The sequence below is a fragment of the Pongo abelii genome, chromosome 1 (assembly GCF_028885655.2).
Source record: "Pongo abelii isolate AG06213 chromosome 1, NHGRI_mPonAbe1-v2.0_pri, whole genome shotgun sequence".
Lineage (NCBI taxonomy): Eukaryota > Metazoa > Chordata > Mammalia > Primates > Hominidae > Pongo > Pongo abelii.
This window is the reverse complement of record NC_071985.2, coordinates 210,811,328-210,827,266: the sequence shown is the minus strand read 5'-3', so window position 1 is coordinate 210,827,266 and position 15,939 is coordinate 210,811,328. Positions and strand designations below refer to the sequence as shown.

The following is a 15,939-nucleotide window of genomic DNA, read 5'->3' as shown; positions in this document are numbered from 1 at the left end:
ATAATCCCAGCTGTTTGGGAGGCTGAGGCAGGAGAATCTCTTGAACCAGGGAGGCGGAGGTTGCAGAAAGCCGAGATTGCGCCACTGCACTCCAGCCTGGGCAACTCTCAAAAAAATATATATATATATAAATGACTGCTGAGGCCACTCTCTCAGACCTTGGGATGTGCCGCTGGATAGGCCATTTCCCTGGTGTTTGGACCTAACACCTGGGTTCTGCTGCCAGGTTCCCGCTCCCCTGCCCCTTGCTCCAGTGGCAGATACAAGAACTGCTTGATGGGGTTTCACCCTCACCGATTTGGGTTCCTCCAAGCAGGGGCTGTGGTTGGGGCAGATGCACAGGAGGCACTCAGAGAGGGAGTGTTAAAATGGGAGGAGGGCAGAGGCTGGAGGACAGGCAGGGGTGCTGAGGGCTGCTTGTGGGAGAGCGGAGTGGGTGTCTGTCTGAGTCTAATTCTGTATCTGGGTGAGGGTGAGGAGCCGGACATTCTGGGAACCAATTCTGGCCACACCACTGAGTGTTTGACAGGGAGCCTTGGCCCAGAACTTCTCTGAGGCTGTCTGTCTGTAGCATAGGACCCCCACTGCACTCTGCTCCTTGCAAAGCCTTTAGGAAGCACCAGTGTGTAGAAAACCCTGAGTCTAGCCGGGTGTAGTGGTTGACGCCTGTAATCCCAACACTTTAGGGGGCCGAGACGGAAGGATCACTTGAGGTCAGGAGTTCGAGACCAGCCTGGCCAACATGGCGAAACCCCATCTGTACTAAAAATACAAAAATTAGCCAGGCATGGTGGTGGGCACCTGTAATCCCAGCTACTCAGGAGGCTGAGGCAGGAGAATCACTTGAACCCTGGAGGTGGAGGTTGCAGTGAGCCAAGATGGCGCCACCGCACTCCGGCCTGGGTGACAGAGAGAGACCCTGTCTCAAAAAAAAAAAAAAAAAGAAAACTTTGAGTTCATCCCGTGAGCACTGGCATTCTCCTTTGCTGGAACCCTGGGGCCCTTCCCCAGTTCTGTCTTTCCGCCTCTCCATGAGCTTTCCGTCACTCTGAGTCTTAGGCCCCACACATTGCTACCTCACCATGGGATCTTGGACCAACCCCCAGGCTGCCTCAGTCTTTCCGTCTCTGCATTGGGTGCAGAGATTGCTGCATGCCAGCAATCCCTAAGGCCTCAGCTCATGATGTGACTGACCCCTGCACAACCTTTGCGGGACTGACAAGGAACCTCCCCACCCTGGGAACCTGCCACTGGCCAGTTCTGCTCCCTGGGGCGGGGGCAGAGGGGACAGAGGCCAGGTACAGGAAGAGAGCCTCCCGCGGGAGCATGTGTCTTCCCTGCTCCTTCAGTTGGAGGCTCAGGGAGGATTCCTTAGACATTCCCTGTTCACGGCATCCTCCTCCATCAGGGTCTTCCCACCTCCCCGGAGAGCTCAGCTGTAGCCAGTGGGAAATGGGACAGATAATTGCAAGTTTAAATAAGGCCAAGTGAACGCTCCCTCCCAGGCCCAGCACAGGGGACTCTCTGAGCTTTGAAGGGAGGCAGCCAGGAGGAAGCCTCAAATGGCACTCAGAGCTACCACTGCCTCCCTGGTGACCCCAGGCAAGTCACAGCCCCTCTCTGAACCTCAGTTTCCTCATCTGTGAAATGGAGACCACATGGCATCACCTATGAAAAGTGGCTAGCACAGTGCCTGGTACATTGAGCACCTAGTAGGTACTCAATAGCTGGAAATGAGGATTATGATTATTATCCCTGTTCAAATGCAGCATCCCGCTCATCCCACCCCACTCCAGAGGTTTCTTTGGGAGCTGTTCTCAGTTGTGTCAGCCTCTAGGTGAATGAGGGGTGATGATGATTGTGGTACTAGCCTCCCCTGAGCTAGGCTGACTGTGCCAGGCCTTGTGCAAAGGGCATTGTGTCCATACCTATGAGTAGGTGTTATTTACTATTCCCATTTCCCAGATGAGGTCACTGAGGCTGCAGTCCTGTGGTGGGTGGGGGGAGGAGAGGGCTAGCAGGGAAGGAGTTGGGAGCCCATCAGCCTGAGGGGACCACCCACCACACACCCCATCAGAGAAGCATCCTGTCCCAGTGGGATGTGAGCCAGCGTGGTGAGATGCTTGAGGTTCCGGGTCCAATTTGCCCTTTATGGGAAAAAATTTCTGAGCCTGCTCCCAGCATCAGTAGGTCTGACTGGGCTGCCTCAGGCTGCTGCCGCCACCACTAATGCAGAATTCCTGGTGAGAAGGAACCCCAGTGTGGGGCTGAGGAGCTGATTAACTGACCGGGCAGGGCACTGGGCCCAGCTGTGGCCCGTGGTCCTGTGGCCTCCGGCTCTCATGTGAACCAGCGGAGTGGCACAGCCAGCAGCTTGGAAGGCTTCTGTTTGGCTCAGAGACAAGGCCAGGTCTGCCATGTTTGTGGGCTTAGCACAAGGCCATCTGACATAGCATCTCCTTGTGCCTCAGTGAAGCTGTCTCCAGGTCACACTGGGCACCAGTGGCCTTCATCCTCCACTTAGCAGCCCAGCATTGCAGGGCCCCAGGCCCAGTCCAAAACCAGACTGGGAAAAGGCATCAGACACACTCTGGAGGGCGAATTGGAGCCCGGAGAAGGGGCATCTAACTCAAGCTGGGGAAGTGGGGGGTGGTCTGATTCCATGCTGCCACCTGAGCCCTTCCCGACCCCACTACCTGCATCAGCTCTCACCTGAGACTTTCAACTCCCAAAAGGCTCCCTGGGATCATGAAAGGAGTTTGGGTCGCACAGCCCAGAAGTCAAAGCCTGTTTCCCTCACCAACTTGCAGGGATCTTGCCTGCTTACTTGTTCTCCCTGTGCCTTGGTTTACTTATCTGCAAAATGGGGGCAATGATCCATCCCTTGAAGGGTTTTGGAAAGCTTAGAGGAGCTCAGGTGCTATGCTGGATGTCCATTGCATGGGACAGTGCCTGGCAGGTAGTAGGTGCTAGTAAATGGTAGCTATGATGACAGAGATGCTAGGGGTGGAAGTAGCATTCCCTCACCTCCTGGCCCATGTCCTCCTTCCCACCACTGGCTCAGGGTGCCCCTCTTCCCCGTGTCTTCTCCACCCCAAAGGCTCTCTTAATTTTGAGCCCTGCTCCATGTCAAGGGCCCCACCAGCCCATGCCAGAAGCTGGCTCTTTAGCTGGCATTGCCTCTCAGGGTATCAGTGGGAAATGGTGGGAAAGAAATGGTCACTAATGATGAAGATATGGAGGCTCTGGTGAAGACGGTGATGGGAAATCGCTGAGCAGCTCTCCTGAGAAACATCGACATGCGAGAAAATGCCCCAGCAGAGCCATGACTGCTTAACTGCCTGAGATGCCAGGTGTGGTTGGCAAGAGAGCCCAGGGAGTCACACTGAGCAGAGATGGCACCCTGGGGTGTTCTGTCACTGCATCCACACTGCTGAGGGCTGCGGAGGCGGTCCTGGAGCCAAGCATTACTGTGGGAGGGATGCAGGCATTCTGGAAACGTCTCCTCTGAGGCAGCAGCCTCTCTCAGAAAGAGCGAGGGCTTTGGAGCCATCAGACCTAAAGTGGAATCTCTTCTCTGCTCCTAACCAGCTGTGTGGCCTGGAGAAGCCCTCTATACCTCTCTGATTGTACAGTTTCCTCATCTGTAACATGGATCCATTACACAAGAGAACACAGCAACAGCTGTCAGGCCACTTCTTCTATGGTCCTCTGCTGTCTTAGGGATGAAGTCTTAGTCCTTCAACCTGGCATTGAAGACTCTTTGTGAGGCCAGGCACAGTGGCTCACACCTGTAATCCCAGCACTTTGGGAGGCCGAGGTGGGAGGATCACATGAGACAAAGAGTTCAAGGCCAGCATGGGCAACATAGCTAGACCCCAGTCTCTATTAAATAAATAAATAAGCAAGCAAGCAGGGCATGGTGATCACACCTATAGTCCCAGCTACTCAGGAGGCTGAGGTGGGAAGATCACTTGAGCCCTGGAGGTTGAGGCTACAGTGAGTCATGCTGGCACTGCACTCTGGCCTGGGTAACAGAAAAAGACCCTGTCTCCATTAAAAAAAAAAAAAAAAAAAAAGACTCTTTGTGGTGTCTGGAGTTCTCTTTCTCCTAGGCCTTCCTTCTCCCTCCTGCAGGTTCTTGAAGGAGCCCTGATCATTCTTTCCTCCCGGCCTTTGTACAAGCTGTTCTCTCTGCCCGAGACACCTTTTCCCCTTCTCCTGGTACTTCCTCTTTCCCTCCTCCTTTTGCCTTGCTGTCTCCTACTCAATTTGGGGTTCAAGCCAGTTGCTACTCACTTGGGAAGTCTCCTCTAACCTCCAGGCAGGGTTAGGATTCCTCCTTTGCTGTGGGATCCCCCGTATAGACTGGGACCCATTATGTCTGAGATCCCCCTTACAGACTGTAGGACAGGGGACTGTGGTAGGGGTGAGGCTGAACCTGGTTTAAGTTACCATTCACTGGCCCCTCTTTGGGGTGGGATGGGCCCCAGCCATGTCCATGTCCATAATGTGATATGGACAACAGATTCACAGGCCAGATGGGGTCCTGGTGAAGCAGGCTATCTGAATGCAAAGGGAAGCCAGGTTCCAGGGCCACAGAACAGAGCCCAGGATGCCAGACTCAGCAAGGGCCCAATCCACAGGTAGAATGTGGAGCTTGGAAAGTGCTTGGGAACTAGTGGCAGGAGCCAAACAGGGCTTAGGGTTTGCTCCAAATCAGTAAATTTCTTTAAGTCAGTGATAGTATCTATTTTTGATTCTCCAATACTTTTTTCTTTTTCTTTTTTGAGACAGAGTGTCACTCACTCTGTCACCTAGGCTGGAATGCAGTGGCGAGATCTCAGCTCACTGCAACCTCTGCCTCCTGGGTTCAAGTTGATTCTTGTGCCTCAATCTCCCAAGTAGCTGGGATTACAGGCATGCACCACCACACCCAGCTAATTTTTGTATTTTTAGTAGAGACAGGGTTTTGTCATGTTACCCAGGGTGGTCTGGAACTCCTGAGCTCCAGCGATTCACCCGCCTCAGCCTCTCAAAGTGCTGGGATTACAGGCGTGAGCCACCACGTACAGCCTGATTCTCCAGTACTCAGCATGGGCCTGGCACATAGTAGGTGTTCAACACATGCAGGCTGGCTGGATGGGAGGGGTGGATAGCAGATGTATAGATGTATAAATGAATGATGTGAATGGATGGACAGGTAAATGAATGGGCGAGTGGATAGATGAATGGGAAGAAGAGAGGTAGGGAGGGAGGTTGCTTCAGAGGAAGGGAGAAAACCTAAATGGGATGCTGGGCATAGGGGTGAGTGGATAAATTGGTGGTGTAAGGATAGACAGATGAATGTGGTAAATGAGAGAATGAGTAGATGAATAGATAGATGGGTGAGTGGAAGGCAAGATGGCAGAATGACTTCATAAATAGCCGCTTGGATTGGGTGATTCGATGAATAGATGGATGGATGGATAGGTGAGTGTGTGGGTGGGTGGACTATTGGGTAAGTGAATGGATGGGTACATGGGCGGGCAGATGGATAAGCATATAGATGTGTGCGGGTGGGTAAATAGGTAGGTGGGTGAATGAGCAGATGTCAAGATAGTTTATGGATGATTGCAAGGATTGGATGGTTGGAAAGATAGATGGATGAGTGGGCGTATGGGTCAATGGGTGAATGAATAAACAGTAAATTTCATGTAGCTAAACGCCTGACACCCTGCCCAGAAGCAGAGGGGTGGTCTGGGTTCTGGGATTTGAGTTAATTGTCCTTCACTGGGGGAAACCAGTGCCAATTAGGCAAATACATCAAGTCCCAGCAGGTCCTGCAGCAGGCTTGCTAATTGACTCCAACCCGAGAGACCCCAGCTTGGACTTACAGTGGCCTGTGTCTTATTGATTTGTAATTTACACTCCATTCACATGCAGAAGGATTTGAGGTGACTTATAAGATTAAACCTGCATGCAACAGGACAGTTAGAAATAAAGTGAAACAGCTAAGAGGCCACATTGCAAAGTGATTAAAAGAGTACGTGGTTCAGCTCCTGGATCTGCCGTGTACTCGCTGTGTGAAGTTGGGCAGGTTACTTAACCTCTCTGAAGGTTATTTCCTCCATCTGCAGGAAGGAAGGGATGAAGGGAGGTTGGTTCAGTAGGAATATAAATGGATACACACGTGAGATGCTAGTGGATGAACAGGTGGTAGAATACTGGGTGAGTGGAGTGGGACAGATGGATGGGGTGACAGGGTGGGTGGGTGGATGGATAGATGGGTGGGTGGGTAAGTGGGGACAATAATCAATTATCGCATGGGGCATTGTGAGCATCAAAACAGATAATATGTGTGACAGCTCAGCGCAGTAAGTACTTTGGATTATCTACTATGTGGAGCCATCTTGATACCAGTGACTGCATTTCCTGGAGGAACAGCTCAGACACCCAGACTGATGATGTCAGTGGGAAAGAGCATTTAAGGTCTGGGTGGGCCTGGGTGATCAGGAGTAAGGTGGTTTTAATAGAGAGGCTGGTGGCTACCACAGTGAACCAGACTCGGCCCTGCCTATAAGGCACTTACAGTCCAGTTGAAGGGCAGATGAGTAAAAGAAAGTTGCAGGACAAGGTGGCAAGTATAATGATGGGAGACACATACAGGACTCTGGGAGCCCCAGCGCCAGGGTCATCAGGGAAGGCTTCTCAGAGGAGAAGACATTTGAGATGGGTCTTAATGAACATGTCTAAGTGTCCTAGGCAGGCCAGGAGGGCGAGGCACATGGCAAGGAGAAGGAACAGCACCTTGAGTGCCAACTGTGGAGTGAGGCTGTGTCCAGTGGGCAGAAGGGAGATGCACACAATTTAGAACCACTCAGAAAGGATGCAGCTATAAGCAACTGGGGTCCCCAGGCCCCCTGCCTTCATTAGCCAACCTGAGGGTGTATCAGCTCTGCCGCGTTTTGCAAGTGACTACCTCTCTGAGCTTTCCTCCCCCCTTCTGTAAAATGGCCCTGACGATTGGTCTTCCCTCAGTGGGTCCCGTTAGGATCTCAGGAGATAAGTATTAACGTGGCAGGCATTGTTCCGTGCACACGGTAGCTGCCCAGTAATGCCAGCTGCCATGATGATACTTCTTTACCTACTGAATAGATGTGAAAACTGTGTGGGTTCATTGTAGTAAAAAGGCTTTAAAAATTAAAAAAATCATTGGGCAAATGCCGGCTGTGAGATGCAGCCTGGTGTGTCGGGAAAGCTTGAGGGTGATTGGCCTGGATTCAGTTTCTGATTCACTATGTGGCCTTGGTCAAGTCACCTAAAATGGGACCAGTAGCAGGCGTCCCTCAGGGTTGTCATGGGAACTAAAGGAGCGCTTAATGTGTCCAGGGCTGTTCCCGTCCCTGCCTCCCTTCTTTCCCTTCCCCAGCAAGCCCTGGTGTTCATTTACCACCCACCCCACCCCCAGCAACCCCATCCCAGACCCCCATCCATCATCCTGTCCTTTGCTGAGGTTAAGTGGGTCCCCAAGCAGCGAATCCAAACTCTCCCGAAGCCCTGGCTGCACAATGTGGCCCGCTGTTAGTGAGCAGCCGGGCTGGCCCGGAGGATTGGGTTTCAGCCGGGGCGGCCGGCGCTGGCAGATGCCCAGGCCAGCGGCAGGCAGGCAGGGGACAGAGCAGAGGAGCTGGCGTCACAGGGACTCCTCCGCCTGGGCCTGAGAAAACAAGAGCAGGCTCCAAGCAGGCAACCGAGGCAGAGAAGGGCCTCTGAGCGGTGGGAGGACGAGAAGGGGTGTGTGCTACGAGAGTCCTCAGGCAGAAGGATTTTACATTAGCCGGGTTCTCTTTCCTCGAGACTGAGGGCTGAGCAGGGGGCCAAGGTAGAAAAACAACGTGCTGCTAGTTGGTAGATTTCACTTTAAAAAATCTGCATTCTTCTAGGAGCTAGTCGGGGTCTTCTCTGGCATCTCCACCTCTTGCCTTGCTTTGGGCCAGTGAACCCAAGGCCATCTTGGGCTCCCATTCTCATGATGTTTATAGAGGAGAGGGCTCAGGAAACTCAGTCAGGCTGGCCTGGGTTCAAATCTCAGCTTGGCTTCTTTCTGGCTATAGGACTTGGGGCAGATCTCTGAGCCTCATCTGTACAATGGGATAAAGGTATGGGCCTTACAGGGCGTGCAGAGGGTTTAGCTCGGGGCCTGGCAACGAGGGCACTGGTAGATGAAAGCAGTGATTCTTCCTTCCGTTTCCTGATGCAGCATAGTCTAGTGGCTTCTGGGATCAGACCAAAGGGATCAAATTTTACCCTGCTCCTTACTGGCCATGTGGCCTTTTGGAAGTCCTTGATCTCTCTGAGCCTTGGTTTCCCCATAAGTTTGCTCTGGGATGTAAATGAGACAATATCGATGAAATGCCTGCCCCTAGGTGGCCTCCACCACCTTTCCCTAAGGCTCTGTATGGTCCAGCCTTTGCATGCTGTAAAAACCTTTGGCTCCCAATGCCTCCTTTGATCCTTAAAACAATGCAGTGAAGTATACAGAGCAAGGATTTTGTCATCTCCATTTCACAGATGACGAAACAGAGGCTCAGAGAGGCGAAGTGACTCTTCCAAGCTTGTCGGTGTCCTTGCCTTCTCCTGGAATTTCTAACTTGGACCATGAAAAGAGTGCTGTGACCATGGACAGTCCGGGTCAGGCCTCCAGGCTGTGAATGGCATCTTACCAGGCCATGAGATCCCAGCCAGGCCTAGCTTCAGGCCACCTCAGCCCCACCAGCCCCAGACAGGGTGCAACAGGAACGGCTGGGAAGAGCCCGGGCTGGCATCTGCTGCATGGGTCTCACGCCAGGCTGGTTTGCTGCCTAGGCTGCAGGCCGCTGGTCACTCTGTAGGCAAAGACCCGTGGGTGCACCTACGAGGTGTCTGTTCATCTTCAGCTTCAACCCTTCCCCCAGCTGGCCCCCAATTCTAGCCTAATTTCCTCTGCCAAGGCCACTCTGTGACCCAGCGGTTCTCAGAACAGACCACATCACTACCCTCTTCAAGAATCTTCCATAGCTCCCCACTGCTTATGGGAGAAGACCCAACCTCCTTAGCCCCACATTGGAGAGGCCCTCCACATTCTGGCGCCCTGTCCTGTGCTACCATCTCCTTCTGTGAAGCATTTTGCTCCCACTACACGGGACGGACACTCCAACATGGCACAGTGGCTAAGGACATGGGCTTTGGTGCGAGGCAGACCCGGCTCCATCTCTTCCTGGCCGTGGAAACCTTGAACAACCTCTCCAGACTTTGATTTCTCCATCTGTAAAGGGAGATCCTAAAGTACTTACTTCACAAATAGTTAACGATGAAATGGGATAATGAGTGCTAAGCGCTTGGCCTGGAGCCCACCACTGAGAGCCAGTCATCAGTTTTACGATTGCCCAGCCTTCCCCGATGTCTTACACTTCTGTGCCTTTGATTCTGCTGGGCCCTGTATGTGGCGTGCCCTTCCCTCTCCTCCCAGCTCACATGCCACCTCCTCTGAGATGCCTTTCCAAATTTCCTGCTCAAAGCTACTCCCTTCTTCCTCTGGGTTTCCTGGCTCCTGGCCGGGACCAGCCGTCTCACTCCGCCTCTCCCTGCAGTAAGTTCACACGTCGGGCACTAGTCTGGGAGCTTTTTGAGGGAAGGGCGTGCTGATCTGCCTGTGTGTCTCCAGTGCCTGGCTCAGGGCCTGGCACACATCGGGTGGAGGAGATGTTCATTGAATGACCATGACTTTGTTACTTAACCCAGCCAGAGCAGGAGGAGTCAGGACAGCTGCCAGGAAGAAGGAAGAAGGAGGCTTTGAGCTCAGTTTTGGAAGAGAAGTTAGCCAGGCTAACAAAGCAAGAAGGGTCAGGTGTTCCAGGCAGAAAAATCTAGAAGGGTCAAGTCGCCAGTGTTCAGGGAGGTAAAGTGCCTTCTGCAAGCAGGAGGAAATTTTGGATGGCTGGATACGAGAGACACGGAAGACGGTGGCTGGAAGGTAATTAGCTGGCCTGCTTGGCAGGCCTTAACCTTGTTAAGAGCTAGGACTTGATCCCTCAGGCAGCAGGAGCTCTGAAGGACTTTAGGAACATCACCCAGCTGCCGTGTGGAGGTTGGATGCATGTGCTAGTGCCAGGCCTAGTTCTCAGTGTTGAGGGTACAGCGGTGAACAAGGTGGATGCAGACCTCCCCTACATGTGGGCCCTGGGAGACGTCAGATGAACAGGACTCACCTACATGGTGTCATTTAATTCTCACAATGACCCATTTTACAGATGGGGAAACTGAGGCCCAGAAAGCAGAACTGGCGTGCCTGCAGTCATACACTAGAGAGTGCCAGAGCCAAGATTCTGGCCTGGGCAGTCTATGTCCCACTCCCCTGCTGCCCTCCTCCTGCCCCCTGCTATTCTCACACAGGCCCATGCAGAGAGAGAAGATAAACGCACACACACAAGCCCTGATGACTTTGTTGTTTTGTGTTGTCTGTTTTTTAAGGCTATGGCCATGGCATCTTAAAAATAACACAGTTGTGAAAATAGATGGATGTGGGTTCCAGTCCTAGCCCTGCCTGTGTGCACTTATGCAGGTTGGTTCTCCTGTCTGGCCTCAGTTTCCTCATCTGTGAAATGGGATTAATAATAGTATATACTTCTGGAGGTTGAGCCTGAAATGGCATTTAGAGGGCCCTGGCCAGCGCTTGGCACGTATAGGTGCTTAATGAAAGTTTCTTCTTCATGACTTTGGAACACTCACATACTGTCATTAGTGCAGACAAACAGCATCTGTGGTCCTAGAGAATTATAGCCCACGAGGGGATCAGACAGAGCTGGCTAGGGGTGGGTCAGAGAATAGGGGGCAACCACCCTCTCCAGCCTGAGAGCAGGCAGGCCCCCTGCAGCCACCTCCTTTCAGCCCAACGCTAACGACTTCAGTGTGTCTCCCCTTTAAGTTCAAATATTTCTGAAATGTACACTGCTCATTCACACATAGCCAGAGGGGCCATCGGGCCTCCCCAGCCCGGCAGTCGGGGCCTCCTGATTGCTTTCTTCTGTGCAGCCTCCAGGAAGGAGAGGGGGTGTGGGTACAGTAGGGATAGGGCCAAAGTCACTCCCATGGCTGGGCCCCTGTTTTCACACTGAGGAAGATGCTGTGGGCTGGTGGCCCCAGTTCCAGGTTTTGCCTGGATGCTGAGAATCTGTGTAGCCTATTTCTTCATCTATCCATTGGGATTTTTTTAAATGAGCACTAAGAGCAGCCAAGGTGTGGGAACCGAACATTTCAATAGGGTGGGAGGGCCTAAGGGCAGGTGAAACAGCACAGTTGGCAGAGTGGGAAGTGGGTGGCACCAGCAAGGCAGGCAAGGATGTAGGGAGACAGGGATGATCCAGCAGAGGGGCCTCAGAGAGCTGCTAACCGTTCATGGCCCTGTCCTGTGCTACCTGGGCAGCCGCTGCTTAACCTCTCCAGGCTCAGCTCTTAGCTCCCACCACTTCCAGCCCCACCCTTCAGCCAGCGCTTGATTCCCACAAACCCCGCTATGGCTCAGCTCACCTCCTGGCCTTTGCCTCTGCTTCCCCTCTGCCTAGCGTGCCCTTCCCACTCCATATCAGTCACTCCCCACTCACCCAGTCTTTAAGCCTCCATGCAGGCATCACGTTCTCCTGGAAGCCATCCCTAAATTTGACATTTTCTTCCCCTCCTTCCATATTCATTTCCTATAACCTGCAATAAACCATGCACATCCTCATTGTGATCTTAGCCACATAGTGTGGTGATTAATTATCTGTGTACAGTGAGAACAGCTTCCCCTGCATGAGAGATTGTCACTGTCACAGTGGGGATGGAGACAGAAACATTTCCAGAGCTTCAGAAGCAGCTCGAGGGAGCCCAGCAGCTCCCAAAGTATGGGAAGTGAAATGATGTTCCATACTTTGCAGACAAACATTTTTAATTGTAGTAGTCTGTGTTTATTTTCTTTTCTGTTATGGCAAGAGATATTAGTTTTCCATTTATAATAATGATTACGCTTTTTCCTCTTTAAGATGCATTTAAGAAAGAAAAGGAGTCAAGTGGAAGAAAAAGTAGTAACTAAATAATTGTACAGGTTGAAGTTGGAAATGGCTAAAGTCATTGATGTTGTCTGTATGAAAGGCTCAAGCCTGGGCAACCCTAGTGGAGCAGAACACTGGCGTATGCTCAAGCCTTGCAGATAGGGAGAGGAGGCCTGTGTGCCAAGCCCTGTGCTAGGTCTTAGGGATCCCAGGACCAGGACCCAGCACCACCTCTCGGGACTGCAGAGCTTTGGGAGATGATAGCAAATAGGGGTAGTTACCACCCAGAATATCTTCAAGTGTCGGGATATCTTGAAGCACCCGTGGCTGCAGAACTTTGGGGCAGAATGGATATAAGAGGATTTGCTAGAGGAGGTGACCCAAGTTGGGACTTCACAGATGAACATTAGGGCAGGCAAAGAAGATGTAGAGGTGAGAAGGTCAGAAGGAACAGTGTGTGTGAGGTACAAGGGTGAGAAAACACCACATTGTCTGTGCAGAGTGAGACGGCCAGTCTCTCCACCTACTCATAGCTAACTGGAGTGAAGCTTGAGGGTGGAATAGATGTGTGATCTTGGGCAAGTTCCTGAGGCTTTGGAAGCCTCAACTTTCTCATCTGTGAAATGGGACAGTATCAAGTACCTCTTGGCATTGCTGTGAGAATGTTGGTGAGAGATTCTGGCTCCTAATAGGGTCTCAGCAGACATGAGTTCTCTCCCTTTGTAGATTTTTGGGATTGCAGGAGAGACGTCTGGTGTGTTATAGGGTGGAAAAAGGACGTGATGGTGGTGGAAACAGAGCTTGGTTTCCTGAACCCACTAAGTTCTTGAGGCAATAACTATTAACTCCAGATTCCCCAGAGAACAGAATTTGACTTTTGTGCTTGGTTTGAGAGGAACAAAGAGGAAACTCAGGGCACCCCAGGGAAAGCAGCATCAGATGGACTGGGACGGGCTCCATGGAGGCTGTGGCCTTGGAGCAAGAGACTGATGCTTGTCAGATGTTGGCAGGCATATCTGGGAGGTGGGGGAAGCCAGGCAGACTAAGCTGGAGCCTCTTGGGCCTGCCTTTGCTTTCAGGGGCACCTAATAAGCCCAAAGGAGGAAGCAGTATGTGCAGGCACTGGGTGGGCCAAAAAGCACTGCACACCATCTAAAAACGGCAGCTGTTACTAAGTGAGGATCTACTTTGTGCTGGGCTCCAAGCTGCTATACTTCCAGACTCGGAAGGTATTTTGGCCATTTTCCAGGTGAGGAAACTGAGGCTTAACAAGAGGTAGAACAAATAAAGGTCCATTTGTTTTTTGTTTGTTTATTTGTTTTGTTTTGTTTTGTTTTTTTAGACATAGTCTTGCTCTGTCGCCCAGGCTGGCATGCAATGGTACACTCTCAGCTCACTGCAACCTCTGCCTCCCAGGTTCAAGCAATTTTCGTGCCTCAGCCTCCAGGGTAGCTGGGATTACAGGTGTGCATCACCATGCCTGACTAATTTTTGTATTTTTAGTAGAGACAGGGTTTGACCATGTTGGCCAGGCTGGTCTCGAACTCCTGACCTCAAGTGATCTGCCCGCCTCAAAAAGTCCATTTGTAATAGTCTGTGTTTATTTTCCTTCCTTTTATGGCAAGTGATATTGGTTACCAAGCAAGGAAGGGACAGAACTGGTATTAGAATCCAGATCTCTGTTACCTCCAGAGCCCAGGTCTGTCTACTCTGCTCACTTGCCTTTTGTGCAGAGGTAGAGGGAGGTGTTAAAATTGAAAAGCAAAAGACCAGGTTGGGGAGAGAGCATGCTTGTGCTGCCTCCTGCCACAACCCAGAGGGGTGACAGGTTTCCCAGAGCCAGGCTTCCAGGCAAAGCCAGGAGTGGCATAGGAGAAGGGAGCAGAGGAGATGCCGGCCCTCTACCTCCTCCCAAGGGGATCTGCAAACTTCATGTCCTTCGTGTTCCCTTTGTGTCTACAAACCAGCCAGCCCATTTACTTCCAGTCCTTCTGAGATCCTCCCACTGCTTTGGGCCAGGAGAGGTAGAAGACACAGGGGGACAGTGGGGCCCCCGCCCTAAGCTTCTTGGGAGCCCAGAGTTTGAGCACCAACTTTTAGTGTGTGACTTTGGCAAGCCATTTGCCCTCCTTGAGCCCAAGTTTCCACCCGTACAATGAGGATGTCAGTTCCCAGCCCCTCCTTCTCTGGGCCATGGAATCCTCTGGTGTTTGGCCTCTGGGTCAGCCCAGGAATCTAGCCAAGGGATGGGGCCACCTGCTTGGCGGGCTTGCCTCCCCCGCCCGACCCTCTTCTTGTCCCAAGCAGAGTCTCTCCTCTGCCTTGTTCGACACAGCTCCCAGCAGCTGTTCCCTGGGCCCAGGCAGAGAGCCCGGCTTGGCGCGTCTCTGGCTGAGGCCAATGAGAGAAAACAGGTTAAAAGTTCAGCCCTTGTTCTCTCCAGGAAGAAAAATCTGTAGCATTCGGAGTGTGAAAAGGAACCTTTTTTCAGCTCCAAAGCTGCATAATAGAACTTCCCTCCAATTTGCCATCAAAAAGATGCCCTTGGCACTGGCTCCCCCGTCCCTGGCACCCTTACCCCACACCCCCTCCCTGTGCCAGCCCCCAGTGCAAAGGGACACAGTGACCACAGGCGGTCATGGGGATGCCAGTGCATAGGGACACAAGCCACAGGCGGTCGTGGGGACACTTCTGCATCCTCTCTTGTCAGCTCATGGGTCTGACTGGAGTCACCTCTGGCCAAATGCTTCCTCCTGTCCCCACCCTTTATCCCCTCCACCCCTGCCATAATTCAAGCCCTAATTATCTGCCATTTGGACCTTCTCAGCTGCCTGGACACTGGGCACACAGCCCCAATCTCCTGGTCCTTGTCATTTAGCCCAGACCATCAAACTATTTGTTTCAAGTGCCTAAAAGTTTATAGGCTAGGAGGCAAGACACCTGCACTTCCCACCGTGTCACCAACTCCTATGCAATCTTTGGAAGCCCCTTCTCAACCCTGTGCTTCAGTTGCCCTGTCTCCGAAAGGAGGCGGTTGGGCTGGACCAGGGATAGCATCTCAAATGGTTCGTATTTGTTTCCTGGAACACTGTGGCAAGAAGCATCATGTGGCCGCAGTATGGGGATTGATGAGTGCTGCCTGCCCTGGGCACAGAATTGGAGAATGGCAGCAAGCATACCTCTCACCCACTCTCACTGAGTGAGGTGGTGTCACTGTGACCTTCTAGGTCTCTCCCCGTACTCTCTCATAGCTATTTATATTTACACCTCATCTCCACTACCAGACCAGGAACTGCTCCATGGTGGGGTCTTGCTAGCCACGGTTTTCTCTCTCAGGGCGCCCAGTGCAGTGCCTGGTACATAATGGGCATCAGGATATTTTGTTGAATGAACGCTTGAAAGGGGTCCATTTAAATTCATTCGGTGTATTGCAATTCCATTCAGAAAGTGTTTGGAAGCCAGAGAGGCAAGGAAGGGGTAGAGGAGAGGGGTCCTGAACCTGACCTGGGGAGAATGGGGGTCTCCAGGGCCATGTGGCTCTTCTTCCCCCTAGGCCATGTGGCTCCCTGCAGCTGCTGGAATCGGGGGAGGCAAGTGGGGCCCAAGATGGTCCAGGTGCTGACGTGTCTCCTGAACCCCCACAGGCCATGTGACAGTTGGCCCCTACTGGCTGCAGTGCTTGCTCTCAACACTTCTCCACTCCCGGGACCCTGTCCTGAGGGCAGAGTTGCCTGAGCCCTGGGGGAGGGGCCCCAGTGATAGGAACATGATGGAAGACTCCAGGTTTCTAGAGAAAGGGAGAGTGTACTGACAAGATGTGTGCGCCAGAGGGGCAAGGAGGGGAAACTGAGAGGTCTCAGCTGGGACACAAGCACAGCCCCTCTAAGGCCCA

The 15,939-nt window shown here is 52.3% G+C and overlaps 1 protein-coding gene across 2 annotated transcripts in view; it reads left to right on the top strand.

Moving 5' to 3' along the window:
• Positions 1-15,939, top strand: part of EPHB2 (EPH receptor B2) — a 211,806-nt gene that overhangs the window by 53,239 nt on the left and 142,628 nt on the right. The gene's annotated exons all lie outside the window — the stretch shown is intronic.